At 41.0% G+C, this 23840-nt stretch overlaps 1 protein-coding gene and 1 non-coding gene across 2 annotated transcripts in view; both read right to left on the bottom strand.

Moving 5' to 3' along the window:
- The window catches only part of chsy3 (chondroitin sulfate synthase 3), a 288145-nt gene that overhangs the window by 88148 nt on the left and 176157 nt on the right, over positions 1-23840 (bottom strand). The gene's annotated exons all lie outside the window — the stretch shown is intronic.
- trnad-guc (transfer RNA aspartic acid (anticodon GUC)) lies at positions 3434-3504 on the bottom strand. The gene has a single exon. It is a non-coding gene; the product is annotated as a tRNA-Asp (tRNA).

Genomic DNA, 23840 nt, shown 5'->3' with positions numbered 1-23840 from the left:
TGAAAAGTTTTGCTAGCTCCAACTTCCCTTACCTGGTCCCTTCAATTGGTCATCTAGTAAGTGGACGACATGCTTCACAGGTGTGAAAGGGCCAATATTAACTTGGACAAATCTGCGTTAATGTGGTGCTAATGGTTTCAAAATGGGGTCTGTAGACTTACCGCTCTGTTATTGCTGACGCTCTGAACATCAACATTGTTAAAAGAACCTATTGCTGGGCGGCCAAAGCACCTGCCCGTTGCAGGAAGTAGGTCCTTTTAAAATGCAAACCGGGGTCCTATTGGCTGAAATTAACTCGGTATTAATGTGGTGCTAATGGACTTAAAATGGAGTGCGTAGACTTACCGCCCCGTTAACACAGATGCTCCAGTTGCCGCCATTGTCAAAGGGGCCTGCTGCAGGTCAGCCAGAGTGCCCGCCTGTTTCAAGTGTTAAGCCACTTTAATATGTAACTGGGTCCTGTGACATACATAGGACCTTGGTTGCCATTTTCAGAGACAACTGGAAACAGCCTGCACTGCGCATACTGCAACCAGTTTTACTGGTGATACAGCCGAAGAGCACCAAGTTTCAGTTTTTAATTATTTTTGTGGGACCACAAGGAGCAGGAGAGCTCCTCTGGGCCTCTCTAAAATAATCTAGGTTGCTGTCACCCCAAGCTCTCCCCAGTCTGCAAACCTGAACTCCCCACAATACCACATTCCCTCAACAATTCATTAAACAACTCATCTCTGTTGAGCTATCTCCATCCTTTTGGCAGGAGAGAAAGATTTGAGCCAGAGACATCATAATGGCAGGTGCTAATATTATTCCATACAAGTTAATGATGCGTCCACTTTTCAGGCTGATAAAATCAAATCATATACCTAACATTCAATATTAAACTGATGATTAAAATATGCACATATCTTTATTGGGCTGTGCCTATTTAATTACTAGTACACAGAAGAAGTGAAAAAGAACAGAATGAGTTGATCTCAAACAGGAGCAATTAACATTTTCAGAAATATTTGAAGAATGCATCAGATAGAAAAGCAAGAGAAGAGAGAGCCTGGAAGTTTCTTAAATTCTGGACAGAATATGATTGAAAAGAGAAGCAGCATAGAGAGCAGCACTTGTGACAGCCTCTTCCCTTCAAATGAAACCACATTACGATGACAATGATAAATATCATAATACCGACCCGGTATTATTCTGATTTACAATCTAATTAAAGACCGCAATTTGATAACACGCAGTAAATCTTAAAAATTGACCTGTTCTCAAGTTCTCAGGAAAGCAGCAGCAACACATCAGATTGGTTAAACTGTAAAATGTTGCCTAAGTACAGTGGATAAAAAGGCTGCTTTAACAGTATGAGAAAAGGCTCACAGTGCTTTTCTGAGTTTCTCACGTCAACAGCACATTTAAATTGATAAGACTTCACTTACTGTTATGTATTCTGAAAGAAAATTAAGCTGCCTCCGAATAAGTTTATTTGACATTAGTATTAAAAGTCTCAGGTTTTTGTGAGGTCTGGACAGTGAAAAATGTATAAATAGACACAAGCAGATTGACTCCTTCCTTCTTGAAAAAACAAACTCCAATTTCCCAAATGCCAGGAATATTTACTGTTAAAATAGCACTTTAACCAGACATTCCTGTATCTAACTTTGGAAGAATTGGGCCTGTATAATTCACCAGGGAATTCTTGCCAGATTTCATGAACCATATTATAGTTTCCAAAATCCACCATTTTAGTCATTTCTCAACAATATCATCATTGCACTGAATTTGTTAGTTCACATTAGCGAGAGTTTCATGAATTCTTTCAGTTAATAATCAATGCTGTTGCATTCTTCAGAAATTGTAAATCATGTTGAAAGTAGAAAACTATATTTATAGTAGGGCTCCTGTGTTAAATGTTTCTGAAAAATTCCCTATTGATGCTGTCTGCAATTTTTCTCTTCGATTTCAAAATTGACAGTTTGGAGCAAGAAAATAATTTGATCAAGCTTTAATCCTGAACAGAGATTGTACCAACTGTTTGCACAGAAGCAAGGTGCAAAGTAACATAATCCTTTTCCTTCAACGGGTTACTTCTTGTGCCAGAAGGGCTGTTATTTTGAATAACAATTAGGTTACTGCCGAGTATCCAAGGTGAAATTAAATTATAAAATGTATGCATGCAAACATATAACTCTAATTTATTTATTTACTCAGTAATCTAGTTTAATGCTTGAATAGGGATCAAAAATCAATCGGGAAAATTCCCTACTGATGCTATTTGCAATTCCAGTGTGCAGTCCATGTTACAGCTTTACAGCCAATTGAGTAGTTTTAAAGTGTAATCACTATAAATGCAAATAAAAAGATTAAAAACTTTCATTACAGCCTTTCGTAGTTGCAGACTGCACTTTGTCTCCTGCAGCACCTCCTGTCAGCGTACGATACGAATAAGTAGGAGAGAAAAGGGATAATTAAGTGACAACTTTGCTTACTGTAGAGTGCATGAGACATTATATAACCTTGGCTGTCACTTGCTGAATAAATGATATGTGGGTCAAAATAGTAAAATTATTTTATAAGTAAAATAAAATTCACTCACAAACAAAACATTTTTGTGGGAGCCTATCTGGAGTCATCACTTCATTGCCTCTATTTCATTGTGGAATATATCAGCAAAATACCCAACTGGGAAGGGTGGCTCAGCAGGTTTAGCTCTGCCCAGGGTATATATCTGTAAGAATATCCTCCACAATGAGATTCCAACCCTAGCTGTGATGTCAGTGGCAGTATTAGCAATGACGTGTTTTACAGAAAGAATATTTAACTCCTAGATACCGCAAAGCAGTCCATAATTGACATAATTCCCATAGAAGTAGACCTACTGCTGACATCAGCTAGGAGCTCCTCATGAAACATGTGATTGTTGTGTTGTTGGCCCTTTCTCCTAAGTATCTCAAGTTTAGCTGCATTCCTGTATGAAAAAGAGATAACATTGGGACATATTCACTTGGAAAGTTAATCTCCTGGGCTCTGCAGATACAATTCCTTAAAAGGATTGATCTTTAGTAGTAGAAGTTTATTGAGAACAAAACCTTTGACATAATAACCACTTCCTTCTACAAAATAGTTCTTAAATGAAATACCTAATATTTCTACTCAATCAATTAGAAGATAGATGTTGCTCATCTCAGTTTGGGAAATACACCAATTAAATGAATATTTGAGATAAACAATCAAATTCCAGGGTTCAATGGCATTAGATAATAATTTCACGTATAAACTCTTATTCAATTAAATATGAGTAAGTACAGTGTATTCATCTATAGTCTGTAATAGAAACACAATGGTTTCAAAATATATTTTTCAAAAAAGGTTTGCTCTTCTTCAATATAGTGGTTAGTATCTTTTACATCCACATATGAAAGATGACAAAAGTGAAAGGTTTTGTACTGGCCAGGAATCGAAACTGGGTCTCTCACATGACAGGCAAGAATTCTACCACTGAACCACCAATGCCCATACTGTTCGAATATGTTCCAAAAACCTGATGCATAAAGACATTTTTCCTAACATCTGTCCTCATTCTCACCGTGACAATTTTAGGCTGATTATCTCTTATCACGGACTCCCCAACCAGAGGAAATAGTTTTTTCTCCCTATTCACCCCATCAAAGCCCTTCATAATAATAAACATCTCTATTAAATCTTTCCAAGTCTTCTTTACGCCAGTGGAAAATTCCTAGTATTTTGAGCCTCTACAACTACAGTTTTGCCATCTGTGGCATCATCTTGGTGATCTTCAAGGCTGAGTATATTCAAGGCTGAGTATATTCAAGGCCGAGATAGATAGATTTTTGGACTCTAGGGAAATCAAGGGATATGGGGATTGGGCAGGAACATGGAGTTGAGGTTGAAGATCTGCCCTAATCTTATTGAATGGTAAAGCAGGCTCGAAGGGCCGCATGGCCTATTCCTGTCCCTAATTCTTATGTTCTTAATCTATGCAGTAGGTTCTCTATGGCTTTAATGTCCTTTCTAAAATGGGACCCCAAGCTGCATACTGTACTCTAAACTGTGGGCTAATAATTGCCATATACAACTGCCTCATTGTTTTTGTATTCCAATTTTGTATTGGCCTTTTTACAGTGTTATCTACCTGCACTCATAATTTTGGGGAATTATGCATTTCTGTTCCTAGGTTTCTCTGTTCATTAATACCGTCAAATGTCTTTCCATTGAGTGTGTACTCCCATTGCTCATTTTTCCTCCCAAAATAAATGACCTTACACTACTCTGCATCAACACTAGATATATTGAATGAAAATAAATAGCTTGAGCCATGCAGACCCATTCTTTGTATGTCTTCATTAATCTCCTGAGAGGTGTGACCAATCACAGCAGCACTGCCAACATTCATGATTCACTTGTGAGTCCCATAATTTGAGAACGTTTAAGATTGTAATTTACACTGGAAATTTCAATTTAGCTTTTTCCACATTTTTAAACAACTAGCGTGAATTGCATTAAAAAAAACCTTCAAATCAAAGGGCTTATGAGTCATGAACATAGGCAACATTTTTATATTGAGTCAATTATGTGTTATTATAGCCTGCAGCAGTCTCCATTTGACCACTCTAATGCAGAAAAGCTTGTACAGGTTACACAATGTCATCAAACATAGAAAATAGATGCAGGAGTAGGCCATTCGGCCCTTCGAGCCTGCACCACCATTCAAAAGATCATGGCTGATCATTCCCTCAGTACCCCTTTCCTGCTTTCTCTCCATACCCCTTGATCCCTTTAGCCATAAGGGCCATATCTAACTCCCTCTTGATTATATCCAATGAACTGGCATCAACAACGCTCTGCGGTAGGGAATTCCACAAGTTAACAACCCTCTGAGTGAAGAAGTTTCTCCTCATCTCAGTCCTAAATAGCCTACCCCTTATCCTTAAACTGTGACACCTGGTTCTCGACTTTCCCAATATCGGGAACATTCTTCCCGCATCGAACCTGTCCAGTCACGAATGGCCTATTTCTGCACCTATTTTCTACGTTTCTATGTTTGATGAAATTGTGTAACCTGTACAAGCTTTTCTGCATTAGAGTGGTCAAATGAAGACTGCTGCAGTCTATTAACACATAATTGACTAAATATGTTTCTATGAGATCCTCCCTCATCCTTCTAAACTCCAGTGTATAAAGGCCCAGTTGATCCAGTCTCTCCTCATATGTCAGTCCAGCCATCCCGGGAATCAGCCTGGTGAACCTTCGCTGCACTCCCTCAATAGCAGGAACGTCCTTCCTCAGATTAGGAGATCAAAACTGAACACAATATTCCAGGTGAGGCCTCACTAAGGCCCTGTACAACTGCAGTAAGACCTCCCTGCTCCTATACTCAAATCCCCTAGCTATGAAGGCCAACATACCATTTGCCTTCTTCACTGCCTGCTGTACCTGTATGCCAACTTTCAATGACTGATGAACCATGACACCCAGGTCTCGTTGCACCTCTCCTTTTCCTAAACTGTCACCATTCAGATAATATTCTGCCTTCGTGTTTTTGCCCCCAAAGTGGATAACCTCACATTTATTATACTGCATCTGCCATGCATTTGCCCTCTCACCTATCCTGTCCAAGTCACCCTGCAGCTTCTAAGCATCCTCCTCACAGCTCACACCGCCACCCAGCTTAGTGTCATCTGCAAACTTGGAGCACCTGCTACATTTACCCTTATAAACAATGGGTTAAAATTTGGCCCACCCCTTTTTTCGGCGCACTCACCGGAGATGCGCCGACTTTGTGGGCTGAAAATGGCGCCTAAAAAATCTCCCCCGATTCTGGCTGCTGTGTTGCCTCTCCTGGGGCTTGGCGCGGCATGGCAATTCAATTGGGGGGCGGAGCTAGGGCCCTGCACCAGAAACAGTGCCGGCAGCTCTCCACAAAGTGCGTTGGAGTGTGCGTGCATGGACTGTAGCACCTGCCCCTAGCCTCTGTGTGCATGCTGCAGCATGGGACACAATGCATCCTGCCCCTAGTGGCCTGCCGCACAGGCCGGCCCGCTGCCTTCCCAGCCTAGAAAGCCACAACAAACAGGTTGATGCGGGGAGAGTTTTGATCGGAGGGGGGGGGGGGGTGTTTGATCCGTTGTGGGGGGTGGGGTGGGGGGGGGAAAAGAGAGAGAAGAGTTTTAATCCGGGAGTGGGGGGAAAGAGGAGGAGAGTTTTGATCCGGTAGGGGGGAGGGTGGAGGGGGGAGAGAGAGTTTTGATCGGGGGGGGGGGGGCAGGGGGGCGTAAATTAAATGTACAAAATGTGGATTTTTAAGATACTCCAGAAAAATCAAGTTGCTCCAAAAAAAACGGAGCAACTCCTGCCCAATTTTGTGCCCTATGAGAGTATACTTGGCATATTTGCAGTTTTGAACATTTCCAAATAAAACCCAATAGTATTTCATTTTTTAAATGACATTTATGCATTAAAATATATTGAGTATTTAAATAGCTGGTGAACTAACTTGCCTCTGTATCTCTCCTCTATATTCCTAATTTGATAGGAAAAAGCTTCCTGGAATTCAGAACACAGAGACAGACTTGAAATTTGCAGGAATGATATGTTTCGAAGTACAATTTTCAACTACATTACCCAATTGATTATAGTAGTAAGATGGTGCATTTTATATAACAAAATCTTTTGGCCTGTACCCCAGTGGTACTGATCGACAGTGTAAATCCTAGTATCCAAACCTGGGACACTAGATAAATTGTACCTAGAAATATATACAAGCCATATGGCTTATTCAATAATTCATGTAAATCAATTTGGGAAGATGGGGAAAAGAAAAGTTGTTCAGCTCATTTTCTCAAACTTGGGGTGATTCACAATAAATCAGTGCATGAAACCTTTTGCAATGCATTGAAGTGTCAGCAAGCAGCATCAGTTGAACGGAGTTTCAAACTTTGTGAACCAATTTAAATATTTTTACATAATTCATAATGTCTTACTCTCATAACGGCTATGCGTCACCTTAGATCAGTCTACAGTAGAGCCAAAGCATCAGGGAATTAATAATTAAAACAAAATAAAAAGCAGTAAATTTTGCAGGCATCGAGAGCTATGGCAACACTTGGTTTTATAGTCTGCTATAAAATCATTATTCACCAATGAATATGCACATAGTTTTTGACTGGAAAATAAAATACAATATGTAAAGGCATTCCAAAAAAATATTTAAAAAAATGCATGATACTAATTATCAAATTACCAATGGCTAGAACAGCAGGCATTTCAACAACCCATCTCCTTGTCCATGTGCAATAAAAAGATGATTGTTCAATACACTGCTGAGCTGAATTACCATACGAAATAAAGAAGGTCTTGTGTGCACAGAAACAGCTTCCCTGGGAAACTTTCCCAGTTCTCCACCCTCACAGGTAACAATATGAATGTAATCTTTATTGGAGCTCAAGATTTTTATGTTGAGAATTAAAACCACTATCTTATCCAAATAAACGAAAGCAGAGAAAGTCCATGTGCTGAAGACAGTATTTGTGTTGCCTGATGTTGAATCAGTGATTATTTGGCAATTAAGGAAACTCACCGGGCTTCACCTTCAGTTTGCAGTACGTTTAACTGAACCAAAATCAGTTCAACACTTGGTGTGGTTCTACAGGTGTATGTACAGTACATTGGAAGGGAAAGAATCACAGAATGATATGGCACAGAAAGATGTCTTTCAGCCCATCATGCCTCCATCGGCTCTTTGAAAGAGTCATCCAATTAGTCCCACTCGCCTGCTTTTTCCCCAAAGCTCTGCAAATTTTCCCCATTCAAGTATTTATCCAATTACTTTTGAAAGTTATTATTGAATCTGCATCCACCACCCTTTCAAGAAGTGTATTCCAGATGATAACAACTCGCTGCGTAAAGATTTTTTCGTTAAGTCGTCTCTGGTTCTTTTGCCAATTAACTTAAATCTGTGTCCTCTGGTTACCGACCCTTCTGCTACTGTAAACAGTTTCTCCCCATTTACTCCATCAAAACCCTTCATAATTTAGAACAGTTCAATTAAATTTTCCAGTAACCATCTCTGCTCTAAGAACAACTCCAATTTCTCTAGTCTGTCCACGTAACAAGTCCCGCATCCCTGGTACCATTCCAGTAAATCTCTTCTGCAACCTTTCGAAGGCCTTGACACCTTCCTAAGTGTGGTGCCCAGAATTGGAAACAATACTCCAGCTGTGGCCTAACCCGTGATTAATAAAGGTTTAGCAGAACTTCCTTGCATTTGCACTCTATGGCCCCAATATTTACTGTGGGGTTTGTGAGTGTGTTTGAGATTTTTTTAATTTCCACATCTCACCGGACCCAAATCACCTATTTTGGGGGGTTAATCCCCACCTCCCCCAGCCATTCTGTTTACAAAGCCAAGGATCCTGCATGCTTTTTTTAAACAGCCTCTTAACTTGTCCTGCAACCTTCAAATCTTGTGTACGTATACCCCAAAGTCTCTCTGTTCCTGCAACACCAGCCTTTAAAATTGTACAATTTAGTTAATTTTGCCTCTCCTCATTCTTCCTACCAAAATGCATCACTTCACACTTCTCTGCATTAAATTTCATCGTCTGCCTATTTCATCAGTCTGTTTCTGAGGTCTGTTACGATCCTCCTCACTGTTTACTACATATCGGAATTTCATTTCATTTGCAAACTTTGAAATTGTGCCCAAGCCCAAGTCATTAATATACAACAAAAAGAACAGTCTAAAATCGTAGAACCATATAATGGTTGCAGCATGGAGGGCGGCCATTAGGCCTGTCGAGCCAGCGCCGACTCTCAGCTAATCCCACTCCCCTGCGCTTCCCCTGTAGCCCTGCAATTTTTTTCCTTCAGATACTTATCACACTCCCTTTTGAAATATAAAATTGAATCCGCCTCCACCCCATCCTTTCAGGCAGTGCAGATCTTAACCACTCGCTGCGTAAATTTTTTTTTTTCTTACGTCGCCTATGGTTCTTTTGCCAATCACCTGAAATCTGTGTCCTCTAGTTCTTGACCCTTCTGCCAATAGGAACAGTCTCTCTCTATCTATTATGTCCAGGCCCCTCATGATTTTGAACACCTCTATCAAATTTCCTCTCAATCTTCTCTGCTCCCAGGAGAACAACCCCAGCTTCTCCAGTCCATCAACGTAACTGAAGTCCTTCATTCCTGGAATCACTCTCATAAATCTTTTCTGCACCCTCTCTAAGGCCTGCACACCATCCTAAATTGTGGTGCCCAGAATTGGACACAATATTCCAGTTGGGGCCAAACCAGTGTTTTATACAGGTTCATCATAATTTCCAAACTTTTATACTCTATGGGCCCAAATTTCCCTAACCTCTTTTTCTGGCGCCTTCACTCGAGCTGTGCCGCTTTTGCCCACCTCCAAGCGCGCCGAAAAAAAGACCTCCGTATTTTGGCCGCTCCTCAGCCTCTCCTCTGTCATGACACAGCGTGGCCCAATGGATTGGGGGCAGAGCCAGGTCCCGGCGCTGAAAACAATGCCGGGACCTCTGCACATGCGAGCTAGAGTCTACGCACTTGTACAGTAGCTCCTGGCAGGCCGTTTCTGCAAACGCGTGCTGCAGGCTGTGTGGGAGGGGCCTGAAGCATGCCATCCCTAGCCCTGGCCAAATGGGCTCCCTCATCGGCGGCCCGCTGCATTCCCTAAGGTAGGACTTCTATTTTTTATTTGTTATTTACGGATTGATTTTGGTGCAGGGTTCCTTCTATTTTATTTGTTAATTAATTGCTTATTACTTTTTGTGCTTTGTTTGGTGCTTGGTGCTTTAAATGTAGTTATTTGCGCCGATTAACTGCAAGTAAGGCCTTTCTGTGCGGACAAAAGTGGACATATACGCTGCCCTAAGTTAGTTTAGTACAACTTTTTTCTGGCCAAATTAGCATAAGTGACTGGGAACGCCCCCTTTTGAAAAAAAAACCTGACCTAACAAAAAACCTAACTAACTCACTGACACTGGCGCAAATTAAATGGCCATATTTGAAACTAAAAAGATACACCAGAAAAATTAAGTTACACCAAAAAAAACGGTGCAACTCATGGAGAAATTTGAGCCCTATTTATGAAGCCCAGGATCCTGGAAGTCTTAACTGCTTTCTCAACCTGCCCTGCCACCTTCAACGATTTATGTACACATACCCCCAAGGTCTCTCTATTCTCGTACCTACTTTAGGATTGTACAATTTAGTTTATATGTCCTCTCCTCATTCTTTCTACCACAATGCATCACTTCACACTTTTCTGCATTAAATTTTATCTGCCACATGTCCGCCTATTTCACCAGCCTGTCTATTCTTCCTGAAGTCCATCATTCTCCTCCTCACTGTTCGCTATACTTCCAAGTTTTGTGATATTTGCAAATTTTGAAATTGTGCCCTGTACACCCATGTCATTAATATATATTCCGAAAAACAACTATTCACCACTACTCTCCGTTTCCTGTCACTTCGCCAATTTCGTTTCCAGGCTGCCACTGCCCTTTTATTCCATGGGATCCTAAGCAGTGATCCTAATACTGACCTCTTGGGGACATCACTGTATATTTCCCTGCAGTCTGAAAAACAACCATTCACCACTGCTCTCTGCTTTCTGTCCCTTAGCCAATTTTGTTTCCAGGCTGCCACTGCCCTTTTAATCTCATGGGATTCAATTTTGTTCACAAATCTGATGTGTGATACTTTATCGCAACATCAACTGCACTACCCTCATCAACCCTCTCCATTACTTCATCAAATAACTCAAGTTAGTCAAATACAATTTGTCTTTAACAAAGCGGTGCTGACTGTCATTTATTAACCCACATTTTTCCAAGTGACAACTAATTAGGCTCGTTTTATTGTCTTTAAAAGACAATGTAGTTACTTGTCATCCCATCCAGACCAGGTGACTTTTCTACTTTGAGCGCTGCCAACCTTTTAAGTACCTCCTATTTATCGATTGTGATCCTATCCAATTTACTGTGACATTGGCAGCATCCTCTTCAGTGAAGACAAATGGAAAGTACTCAGTAATACCTCAGCCACACCCTCTGCCTCCACAAGATCACTCCCTTTTTGGTGCCAAATCGACCGCACCCTTCCTTTTACTATTCTTTGTCTATTTATATCTCTTTATAAAAGGCTTTTGGATTCCCTTTTATGTTACCTGCTAATCTATTCTCATGCACTCTCTTTGCCCCTCTTATTTTCTTTTTTGAGTTCTCATCTGTGCTTTCTGTATTCAGCTTGGTTCTCTGCTCTATTATGAGCCTCCTTTTTCTGTTTCATTATAATCTCTATATCTTTAGTTATTCAGGGAGCTCTAGCTTAGGATGTCCTTCCTTTTCCCTTAGTCTGTACCCAAACTATTTCCAATTTGACAGCCTCGAGTTGCTCTTTTACTGCCTTACCTGCCAATCTTTGATGCCAATCCACCAGGGTCAGAAGGGGGGTCTAACTTTTGGATCCTCAGCAATAAAAATTATTGACTTAATAAACTATTTAAAATTACATTTTTGTTGACGAATTGGGTTGGGGGATGAAAACAAGTTCCTCTGCTGTATGCATTGTATGGTCTATGTCTGAGCATTTTGCTTTCATGGACTAGAATTGTCCCAGCCTAACGCACATTTTAATGTGATTTATTCGTGTTAAAAGAGCTTTTTTGCTCTTTAACTGAATTGTACAAAATTCCCCAAACCTTAAGAATGGCATTTTGAAAATATCGACAAAAAGCAGATTGCCCTGGTGCAACACGGAAAAAATTGTGAAAAAAAACCGCACAGCCTAAGTTTGACCATTCGACGAACCCGTTTTTGGAATAAAAAAAAAACACATGAGAAAAGCAGACGTTGCAGCCTCAAACGTCGGTAAGTAGGAAGACCTACAAAAAAGTAAGTTAAAGTTTGTATTTTTTTAATTATTTTGCAGCAATTACTTAGTTAAGGGTCTTGTAAATATTTTGTGATTTTTGATTTTTTGTTTTTCACAATTTTTTTGTGTTTTCTCTCCTCCCAGGGCCTGTGTTTTTGCCGTTGTTAGGCCTCGGACTAAATTTGGCGACATCACGGTTTCTAACGCCAATCGTCGTGCAATATCCTTTTTTTTTAAGGACAGCTGTTTTTTGTGGCCAAATTTACCCCCTTTAAAAATGGCGACATATTTATTCTTATTTATTCATTATTTTGTCGTTATTTATCAAATAATGACAGGCTGGGGAATTTCTAGCCCCATATCTTATACACAGCTATCTATATTACTATAAAGACACAGAGTATGTAGATGTTAGGCCTAATGTTAGGCATTACTGCAAGGTTGGATTTAAATATCAGCAGAGGTTTGGAAAAAAGCAGAGTCTTAATTTCACAAAGGTTAATAGAATCATTGAAATTTATGGCACAGGAAGTCATTTGGCTCATCGTGTCTGTGTCGGCCAAAAAAGACATCCAGCCTAATCCCACTTTCCAGCTCTTGGTCCGTAGCCCTGATGATTACGGCACTTCAAGTGCATATCCAAGTACTTTTTAAATGCAATAAGGGTTTCTGCCTCTACCACTCCTTCAGGCAGTGAGTTCCAGACCCCCATCACGCTCTGAGTGAAACGAGTTTTCCTCAACTCCCCTCCAATCCTTCTACCAATTACTTTAAATCTATGCCACCCTGGTTATTGATCGCTATGCTAAAGGAAATAGATGCTTCATATCCACTCTATATAGGCTGCTCATAATTTTATACACCTCAAAGTCTCCCTTCAGCCTCCTCTGTTCTAAAGAAAACAACCTCAGCTTATCCAATCTTTCCTCACAGCTAAAATTCTCTAGTCCTGGCAATATTCTTGTAAATCTCCTCTGTACCCTCTCTAGTGCAATCACATCTTTCCTCTAATGTGGTGACCACAACTGTATGCAGTTCTCTAGCTGTGGCCTAACTAATGTTTTATACAGTTCAAGCTTAACCTCTCTGCTCTTAGATTCTTGGACAATATGGACCATTTTCCACACCTCTGGAGCCTACTATCAGCAAGGGCAGACATCGACGACGAGGTCCAACACTGCCTCCAGTGTGCCAGCACAGCCTTCGGTCACCTGAGCAAGAGAGTGTTTGAAGACCAGGACCTCAAATCTGACACCAAACTTATGGTCTACAAGGCAGAGATACCCACCCTCCTATATGGCTCAGAGATGTGGACCATATACAGTAGACACCTCAAAACACTGAATTACCACCAGCGTTGCCTCCGCAAGATCCTGCAAATCCACTGGGAGGATAGACGCACCAACGTCAGTGCTCTCAATCAGGCCAACATCCCCAGCATCGAAGCACTGACCACACTTGACCAGCTCCGTAGGTCGGGCCACATCGTCCACATGCCCGACACGAGACTCCCAAAGCAAGCGCTCTACTCGGGACTCCTACACGGCAAGCGAGCCCCAGGTGGTCAGAGGAAATGTTTCAAGGACACCCTCAAAGCCTCCTTGATAAAGTGCAACATCCCCATTGGCATCTGGGAATCCCTGGCCCAGGACCGCCCTAAGTGGAGGAAGAACATCCGGGAGGGCACTGAGCACCTTGAGTCTCGCCGCCGAGAGCATGCAGAAACCAAGCGCAGACAGTGAAAGGAGCGTGCAACAAACCAGACACCCCACCCACCCTTTCCTTCAACCACTGTCTGCCCCATCTGTTAAAGTGACTGGAATTCCCGCATTGGACTGTATAGTCACCTGAGAACTCACTTTTAGAGTAGGAGCATGTCTTCCTCAAATTCGAGGGACTGCCTATGATGATGATTCTATGTCTCGGCTAATAAAGGAAAGTATCCTTTTCTTAGCCACCTACCTACCTGCCCTACCACCTTCAAGGGTCTGTGGACATGCACTCCAAGGTCCTCTGCTCCTCTGCACTTCTCAGTATCGTACCATTTATTGTGCATTCCCTTGCCTTGTTAGCCCTCCCCAAATGCATTACTTTACACTTGGGATTGAATTCTATTTGACACTTGTCTTCCCACCTGACCAGTCCATTGATATCTTCAAGAGTCCAAGTAATAAAATTAAATCAACTGGCTGGTTCAGTGAGTTGCACTCTGCTCTTTCAGCTCTGGGATTGAAGTTTGAGACCAGCATAGACTGATGGAATGAAAGTCTCTTTGATCTGGTAGCTGTAAAGATTCTAAATGAAATGAGTTTGGGCAGTGTCAACCCTGTTGATAATGGATTTAAGTCCACCTTCACAAAACGACACCATGAATTTGGCACTATTTAGCTATTTCATTCAGATAGACCAAGGAGTGGCTCCTGCGAAAATGGAAGTGGAAATGGAAACACTGCTGCAGTAGGAGGTTGATACACATTACTGGAGCAAAGTAGAGGGACTTTATTTTGCATCTAAACCTGTGATATCCCTAACCAGGGAGTAAAGAGTTCATGAAGTGAACAAAGTTCTGACATTTCTCAGTTTAATGAGTAGAAAGTGGAAGTGGTACAGCAATAACCAAGGCTTTGGAATGAAGACAAGTACAATGCAGATAATATAAATATAATACAATCTTTCTTAGCTGTTAAGTTGATTTATGTCATATGAGGAGATTGGTGTTGGTGTCCACAACACAACGGCCCGATATTAATGGGGATCCAGGGAGGTCCAAATAAATCAACAAGACCGGGGTTGTGAAGGCCATGTTGAACCCCAGGGCCCTATTAGCATATTGTAAAGCTACCTCCCAAGTGACAGCCGACCAAATGGACACAGCCTATCCAGCGTGCAGGAGGGCAAACGAGTAGCAGGAAGCTGCAGCCGGGAAATCTAGAGGATGTTGCCTGGCAATGGGAAAGCAGCATCAGCTCTGGTCTGAAATTGGGAGGGCTGGGGGAGGTCGGCAATCAGGAGATCTTGAGGTGAGGTAGGGGAGGCCGTAGGCTTCATTGAGGTGTCAGGGGGTGGGGGGAAGCACTTCTGCTCCTCCTCTACTCCTTCACTTGCTAAAAGAGCTACTTACCTCCCACGGGTTGGGCCTCCCCTTCAATTAAATTTAAGTTGCGATGCCGATTAGGTCATCAGCCCTCAATTTTGCTACGTTAATTAGGCCACCATCTGACTTTTGTGGGAGCCTCATTCATGGGATGATTTATCCACTTTAAAATTTAAAGGGGAGGGAATGAAGTCAGTTTGCCCGATCCTAATGTTTTAATGGTACCCCTCCCTCCCCCTCCACTCTCTCCTGCCTATCGGGTGGGGGTGGAGGATGGGGTTTAAAATAGAGGCCAATGTCTTATGTAAATTATGGTTGACACAGGAAGGTGCATAATTGCAATAAGTATAGTGGAAGTTCCACTCATCTTAGATTCTTTGCTCAGCCAGTTGGATGCCCAAACATATCCACAGCATAACGAAGACCACCTATTTTCACCTCTTTAACATTGACCATCTCTGCCCTTGCCTCAGCTCATTCGCTGCTGAAACCCTCATCCATTCCTTTGTTACCTCCAGACTTGACTATTCCAACGCACTCCTGGCTGGCCTCCCAAGTTCTACCCTATGTAAACTTGAGAGGTCACCCAAAACTCGGCTGCCCATGTCCTAACTCGCACCAAGTCCCGTTCATGCATCACCCCTGTGCTCGCTGACTTACATTGGCTCCCGTTTAAGCAACGCCTTAATTTCAAAATTCTTATCCTTGTTTTGAAATCCCTCCATGGCCTCGGCCCTCCCTATCTCTGTAATCTCCTCCAGCCCCACAATCCTCCAAGATATCTGCACTCTTCGAATTCTGCCCTCTTGAACATCCTTGATTATAATCGCTCAACCATTGGTGGCCTTGCCTTCAGTTGTTTGGGCCCTAGGCTCTGGAATTCCCTCCCTAAACCTCTCCATCTCTCTTTCCTCCTTTAAGATGCTCCTTAAAACCTATCTATTTGACCAAGCTTTTGGTCATCTGCCCTAATTTTTCCTTATGTGGCTCGGTGTCAATTTTTTTATCTTATAATACTCCTGTGAAGCACCTTGGGACGTTTTACTGTGTTAAAGGCGCTATATAAATACAAGTTGTTGTTGTAGACTCTTTGAAATGGGACACAATTAGCAAAAGCAAAATTAATAGGTGTTGTTACTGTCATAATCTAAAAGTCATGTGTTCAAAGTAATTCTAATTGTTTCTTTGTTCAGTAGATCCCAACTTAAGTCTCGCGGGTACTTCTTCCGTCTGCAACTCAAAAAAGCTATTAATTTAGTGACTCAGCATCCAGGATTTGAAATGAATTAGAAAGTGTTTATTATTCCTAGCAAGCAGCAGATCATTATGCAGAAAATACTGAGCTGATGCATGTTACCAAGGCGGGTAGATGGAGTTAGGATACAGATCAGCCATAGAATCATAGAATAGAACAGCACAGAAGGAGCACATTCAGCCCATCGAGTCTGTGCCGGCTCTTTCGAAGAGCAATCCAATAAGTCCCACTCCCCCGCTCTTTCCCCTTATCCCTGCAATGTTTTTCTCCCTTAAGTATTTATTGAGTTTTCTTTTGAAGGCTACTATTTAATCTATATCCATCACCCTATCAGGCAGTGCATTCCAAATCCTAACCACTCATTGCATAAAGAACTTTTTCTTCATGACACTTCTGGTTCTTTTGCCAATCACCTTAAATCTGTGCCCTCTCATTATCGACCCTTTGGTCATTGGAAACAGTTTTTCTTTATTTACTCTATCTAAATCCTTCTTGATTTTAAACACCTTGATCAAATCTCCTCTTCGCCTTCTCTGCTCCAAGGAGAACAATCTTAGCTTCTCTAGTCGATCCATGTAACCCCTCATCCCTGGAACCATTCTGGTAAAGCTCTTCTGTACCATCTCCAAAGCCTTCACATCCTTCCTAAAGTGTGGTGCCCAGAATTGGACAACTCGCCATGATCTAACTGAATGACGGAACAGGCTCAAGCAGCTGAATGGCCGAGTCCTGCTGCTATGATCCTTCCTATTAGATATCTTTAATAATTCTATATGATAAATTGGCTTTTCTAGTAGAAATCTGGTGTATTTCATAATATGGCATTTTAAAAAGGAAGCATTCAAATTGCAATTCCAATGAAGTTTCCTTTGATTTATTGAGCAATTATATGTAGACTAAATCTGAAAAAAATGGTACAAATTAGTAAGTGTGTAATATGTGAGGGTATTTTATCTTGGCGTTTGCTGGACCGCAATTATGGTACAACTTATTTTTTTTTGGAATACAGCTGCTTTCTCATCAGGGTTCCTGTTGGGGCTCAATGTAATTAGTCTTTAAGTATCTTTCTCAGCACGCAGTGGCTCTGATTTGGCTGTGGCAAGTGCCCTCCATTGTGAAAACTTGGTAACTAACTTTGTCTGTAAAAATCAAAGAAAATAGAACTAACTAAACCAGATTCTGCTATTATTACATACATTACTTTGAAATATTTGTCTCTTCTAATTTGCCCTCAATGTGTCAATTCCAATGCAGTTTCATGATAATCCAATGTCAATATATCCACAGATAGCAACATTGTGCCCAAATTGAAAACTGAAGCCCATAATAAAAACACTGATCCCATTTTTTCTTTGTGCGTCTGTAGCAAAAGAATTGCAGCGTTTTTCCTCGTGTGGTTTAAAAATTGAGACCAAGGAATCACTTCCACTGTACTAAGTGGTTAGCAGATGCAAATAATCGAAGGTTATTTGATTTTCTGAACTTTATAAAAGAGTAGATGTGAATGCAGAGTGCAGAAATGTGAGGAGAATATACCAATGGACAAATTACCCACATTTAGCATCGCACTGAGCTGCTTTCACTCCAAGAAGAAATTTAAAAAATGGGAGGGAAAAACAAATTCAACTAATTAAAAGTAATTAATGAATGATGAATTCATGCAGCATTCCGCAGCTGCACAATGACAAGTAAGTATTTTACTCCAGGTCATAGCTGGATATTTTGTAGTATCAATGAGGCCTGAATAGTACAGAGGAGTGTTTTGTCCAAGAATATAGGTATTGGCAGGATAGGTGTACCAACGACAATGTTCTCTCTTAGGCCAACAGCCTCAGCATCGGGGCATTGATTACAATGAACGGGCCACATTGTCCGCATGCCTGATACAAGACTCCCGAAACAACCACTCTATTCCGCACTCCATCACAGCCAGCAAGTCCCAGGAGGATGCCCTCAAAGCCTCCTTGAAAAAAATGTAACATCCTCACCGACTCTTGGGAATCCCTAGCCCAAGACCGCTCAAAGTGGAGGAGAAGCATTCGAGAAGCATCGAACACTTTTGAGTTTCTTTGTTGGGAGCACGCGGAAGACAAGTACAAACAGCAGAAGGAGAGTACAACAGAGCAAGCACCCCACTCACCCGTCCCTTCAACCACCCCCAACTGTGACAGAGTCTGTAGATCCCACATAGCACTCATTCGTCACCTTAGAACTCATATTAGTGTGGCAACAAGTCATCCTCGACTCCAGGAGACTGCCTAACAAGAAGAAGTGCCCAAAGTTCATAACTCCTTAGTCAGTGATTGGGAAAGGGAGTTATGGAAAGAAAGGAGGGAATAACACAAACTGCTTTTAATGCCAGTTATTATGGGGTTACAATTATTCAATGATTCTTCAAATGGAATAGCATTCTGTCCAAAATGTCTAAAGAAGCCCGAATCGACTGATTGAAGGAACTTAAATATTAAGAGTAACATTTTTGTTACTATAAAAACTTAAGAAATAGGAGCAGGAGAAGGCCATTTGGCCCCTCGAGCCTGCTCCACCATTTAATATCATAGCTGATCTGATCATGGATTTAGCTCCACTTCCCTGCCTGCTCCCCAGAACCCTTTATTCCATTATCGCTTAAAAATCTATCTATCTCCGCCTTAAATATATTCAATGACCTAGCCTTCACAACTGTATGCAGTAGTCGAGGTGTGGCCTCATCAATACCCTGTACAGTTGTAGCAGGACTTCTCTGCTTTTATACTCTATCCACCTTTGCAATAACGGCCAACATTCCATTTGCCTTCCTAATTACTTGCTGTACCTGCATGCTAACTTTTTGTTTTTCATGCACTGGGACACCCAGGTCCCTCTGTACTGCAGCACTTGCAATTTGTCTCCATTTTAAAATAATTTGCTTTTCTATTCTTTCTGCCAAAGTGGATAACCTCACATTTTCCCACATTATACTCCATCTACCAACTTTTTGCCCACTCACTTATCCTATCTATATCCCTTTGCATATTTTTTTGTGTCCTCCACATAATTTGTGCCGTAACCTACAGAGTTACAGACCGAGAGCTGATAATTGGGATTAGACTGGATAACCTCTTGTTGGCTGGCATAGATATGATGGTAAGTACTACAGGGAATCGAATACGGCCAGGGTGATCTCCTGGACTAGTTTTGATCGCCTGGATGGGTTGGAGAGGAATTTTCCCAGATTTTTCCCCCAAATTGGCCTGGGTTTTTCTCTGTTTTTTGCTTCTCCCAGGAAATCACATGGGGGTGGAGTGTAGAATGTTTCAGTGTAAGGGGTGTTGCAGTTGTGTGGGGCGGACTGGTTGGGCTGGGTGCCCTTTACCTTTCCGGCATTGTTCATTGTTTATAGGTTTATATGTAACCTTCAGGGCTGCTGATCCAAGGGCCTTGCGGCTCTTTGTCGGCCGGCGCAGACATGATGAGCCAAAATGGCCTCTTTCTGCGCTGCAAATTTCTATCTTTCAGTTTGTTTTCTCACCCATCTTTGTATTATCAGCAAACTTGGCTACATTACACTCAGTCCCTTCATCCAAGTCATTAATGTAGATTGTAAATAGTTGGGTCCCGGCACCGATCCCTGCGGCACACCACTCATTATTGTTTGTCAACCGGAATATGACTCATTTATCCCGACTCTCTGTTTTCTGTTAGTTAGCCAATCCTCTATCCATGCTAATATGTTATCACCAACCCTGTGAACTTTTATCTTGTGCAGTAACCTTTTATATGGCACCATGTCAAATGCCTTCTGGAAATCCAAATACACTACATCCATTGGTTCTCCCTTATCCACCCTGCTCGTTACATCCTCAAAGAACTCCAGCAAATTTGTCAAACATGACTTCCCCTTCATAAAACCATGCTGACTCTGCTTGACTGAATTATGCTTTTCCAAATGTCCTGCTACTGCTCCCTTAATAAAGGTCTCTGGCATTTTCCCAATGACAGATGTTAGGTTAACTGGTCTCTAGTTTCCTGCTTTCTGTCTGCCTCCTTTTTTAAACAGGCTATGATAAATTACTTATTAGCAAATCTCCAACACTTCAACAAATGCCTCTTTTATTCGGACAAGAACACCATCCAATGTGAAACATTTTGTATTATTCTGCTGATAAAGTGTATAGAGAGGGAAGAAACCAGGCAGAGAAATCCTGAGACAAGTATGACATACCACCAGCATTTTATGCCCTACGATGGGGAAATTCATTCTCTAAGCTTTATTTAAAGGACTCTATCTTCATGAAAAAGTTTTTATTGAAACTTTTTTTTGTTTGTAGCGAAAGGCATGATGTAATTGTGACAAAGATGATACATGGTTGTTCCATTGCCAATCAAAAGATGTGTGTTAAACCAAAATCTAATTCTTTCCCTAAATCTAGCATTTAAACAAATGGCACTTCAAAGATCCACAAAGCCACATAGTCACTTCAAGGAAATTTACACAGAAACCCAGACTAAATCAACCATCCTAGTTTCAGACATTTCACAAAAGAACCAGCAGTTTGGGCCAATTTCAATTGAATCTGGCTGTCAGCCCAGGTATATAGTAGCCGCTACTGCAGCTAAACAAGTCTGTTCATTAAAGTTTAAGACTGAAATAACAAATGTACAGATGGAACTTCCTTTAGCATCAGCTAGTTCAAGGTATGTAAGCCGTAAAGATCCACAACTAGATATGAAAACTCACTACAGTATGAGAAACAGTTTTAAAAAAAATAAAATAATCAACTATGGGAAGATCTATACCTCCCTATTATGTGGTCTGGTTCTATGCTGAGGCACTTGTGATCCATTCTTCATTATGAACTGGTAGGTTTGAATTGTCTTTCAAACCAATTGAAAAATTGGACTGATGATTAAAACATCCCAACTTTTATTGCAGCATTGTGAGAACTTTGATAGAACAGCTGCACTAATTACATCTGATTATTTTGGCTCTTGTGACAAGACAAAATATCCATGTCAATTATCTCATGTTCCAGATGCTGTGATTATTTTTTAGGTCTAAAATTATTCACATTTCACAAGATTCTTAAATGATAATTTTCACTGTCAGCAGCAGTCTTGAATCAATCATAAATGCATCAAATTACCAATGAGGACAAGTGGATATTATTCATTAAGTAATAAGAACACCAAGATCTTTCCAGTAACACTGCCAAATGTGTCTTATATTGTCTGCTTTAATGGCCTTCCCTAGTTAATATGTCCTGTAACTTTACTGCCATTTGGATAATAAAATATTCTTCCTGACTCACTGTTTTCCTTTGCTATATTAGAAGGTCAGGAAGGTGTGCTTCTCTAAGTCATGAGTGAAATTAGCTTCCAGTATCAGAGTATCTGAGTCAAAGTCAGTAATTGGATTTAAACCACATGTAGAACGTGCTTAACAGTTCAAAACAAAATCTATCATGCAATAAAACAGTCTGTTGATGCCCATAAGCCCATGCAACCACATTCTGAAACATTCTACAGGATACAAATGCTGCTTGCATTAACTTGCATTATTTTCTATTTGTTGCTTGATATAATTTAATGAGCAAGTTAATAGAGGCAAAAATATTGAGATTATTTGAAATACAATTAGATGCCTTGGTGGGAAAGTTAATGTGCTAGAGAGATGTGAACACTGACAAATCTGGAAGAACAAAAATAATTAAAGGTCATTGTCAAATGTTGTTAATATACGGGATTAAAGGTTGCAATATATTTTGCACAAAGCAAAAAAAAAAATCACAATACATTTGTATACGTTGTGCCAGTGAGTATGTGGTAGTTTTCTTGAAAAATTAACTTGCAAAAATTGATGAATTTCTGCATAAATCTACAGGGATGAGAAGATAACTAACAATGAACTGTTTTTTTTAAATGCCATACAATATGCTCGAGTACAATATGTTTCTCATTCCTGTAAGATGAAAATCTTGTTGGAGCATTAAGATCAATAACAGAGCAAGATTTCTAAACAAAAATGTGTCTAAATATGAACATCAGCAACATTGAGATTGTAATTCAATCCCTTAACCTATGCATTTACAATGCTATAAAATAAACAAGTCACAAAAATTGTCAATCTTGTGACACTGACTACACTTCAAAAGTACTTAATTGGCTGTAAAGTGCTATGGGACGTCCAGTGATTGTGAAAGGCGCTATATAAATGCAAGTATTTCTTTCTCCGTTATTACTGCAGTGAATTAAAGCAAGACTCATAGTAATTGATGTTGTGGTCTGCAGCTGCAGGATTGAGACTAGTTATGTGTTTAAAGTGGTGTGACGCTGGTGGTTGAGGAGTTATGCTGCTGGGGTGCACTGCACCAGTCAGGGCACATGTAGGGCACTTGGTCAAAGACCAGCCTGCCAAGGGTAGGGTTGGGGGTTGAATTTCAGTTTTCTACCCCAGAAACATCTAGAATCTGGCCCTCCTTTAAAAAATAAATTAAAAACTGGAACATTTCTTTGAAGATTAAGACCATGAGATTGGCTTGGACTCCCAGGTGAGCCCCCTCCCCCTCCCCCACCCCCCTTACTTCCTTCAGGGGATCCAAAAGAGATCCAAAGGTCTGGGTTTGATTAAGTCAGTTAGAGTGTGATGTTATTTCTACCCCACGCATTTTACACACAGTGTTGATCCTATACCGGGGAAGCTGGCATGAGAAGGCTGCAGGACCAGAAGTTTCCCAGGTAAGTATGTTTCTTTTAATCAAAGGTTTCTTTGCTCCTCCGGATCCCGCAAGGAATCCTTGGACTTCCCTTCATTCCCTGACTGCATCCGGAGCCCCCATTCCCCTCGAATCTGACTGCGCCATGGGATGTTTTACTATGTTAAAGGCGCTATACAAATGCACATTGTTGTTGTTCCTGCCAGGCACCAACACTGGGCTCCTGCCGTGCTTGCCGCACTCCCGATTTCTCGCCATTCCCACTGGGTTCTGGCAGGAGTTGGGCCTGGATTATGTTAATGAGGCCCGGGAGTTAAAATGGCCTGGGCCTTACACTGTCATTGTAGGGCTGGGCCTGCCGTTTGGGCCAGTCGGCCCCATTCTTGTCTCACCCCAGGTTACAAAATCGGGGCTTACATCAGTTATTCATTATTTGTTTTGGTAGTTGTTTGAACAAAAATACTCAGGGTAAGAGTGTGGACTAGACTTGGTCATATGGAGAAAAACATCAGTGCAGGGTCAAATAGCCTGTTTCTATGTTGTAACTTTTTAATGGTACTATGAATTCTCTTTGGTTGTGTGCTAAAAATTCTTAATATTCTTGTAGCTCAGGGAAAACAAGGCAATTCTTCTTCCCACACCGTTTGTTGCAAAACACCCCTGGCTATTTTTCAATTAGAAATACATTCAATGCCAACAAACTTGACAACATGTCCACTTTGTGTTGTTACTGTCCAAGCAGATGTCATATTCCTGTAAAACATCACCACCATTTCTTTTTAACAGATAAAATTTTTGTAATAATATTTATACTTTAAGGAGCCTGCCAGTAAAATGTGCTGAACTTTTATGAAATCACTTGCTTCGTAAAATTAAAGATGGCACTGAAATC

The sequence above is a fragment of the Pristiophorus japonicus genome, chromosome 1 (genome assembly GCF_044704955.1).
Source record: "Pristiophorus japonicus isolate sPriJap1 chromosome 1, sPriJap1.hap1, whole genome shotgun sequence".
Taxonomy (NCBI): Eukaryota; Metazoa; Chordata; class Chondrichthyes; family Pristiophoridae; genus Pristiophorus; species Pristiophorus japonicus.
This window is presented reverse-complemented; position numbering and strand designations above follow the sequence as displayed.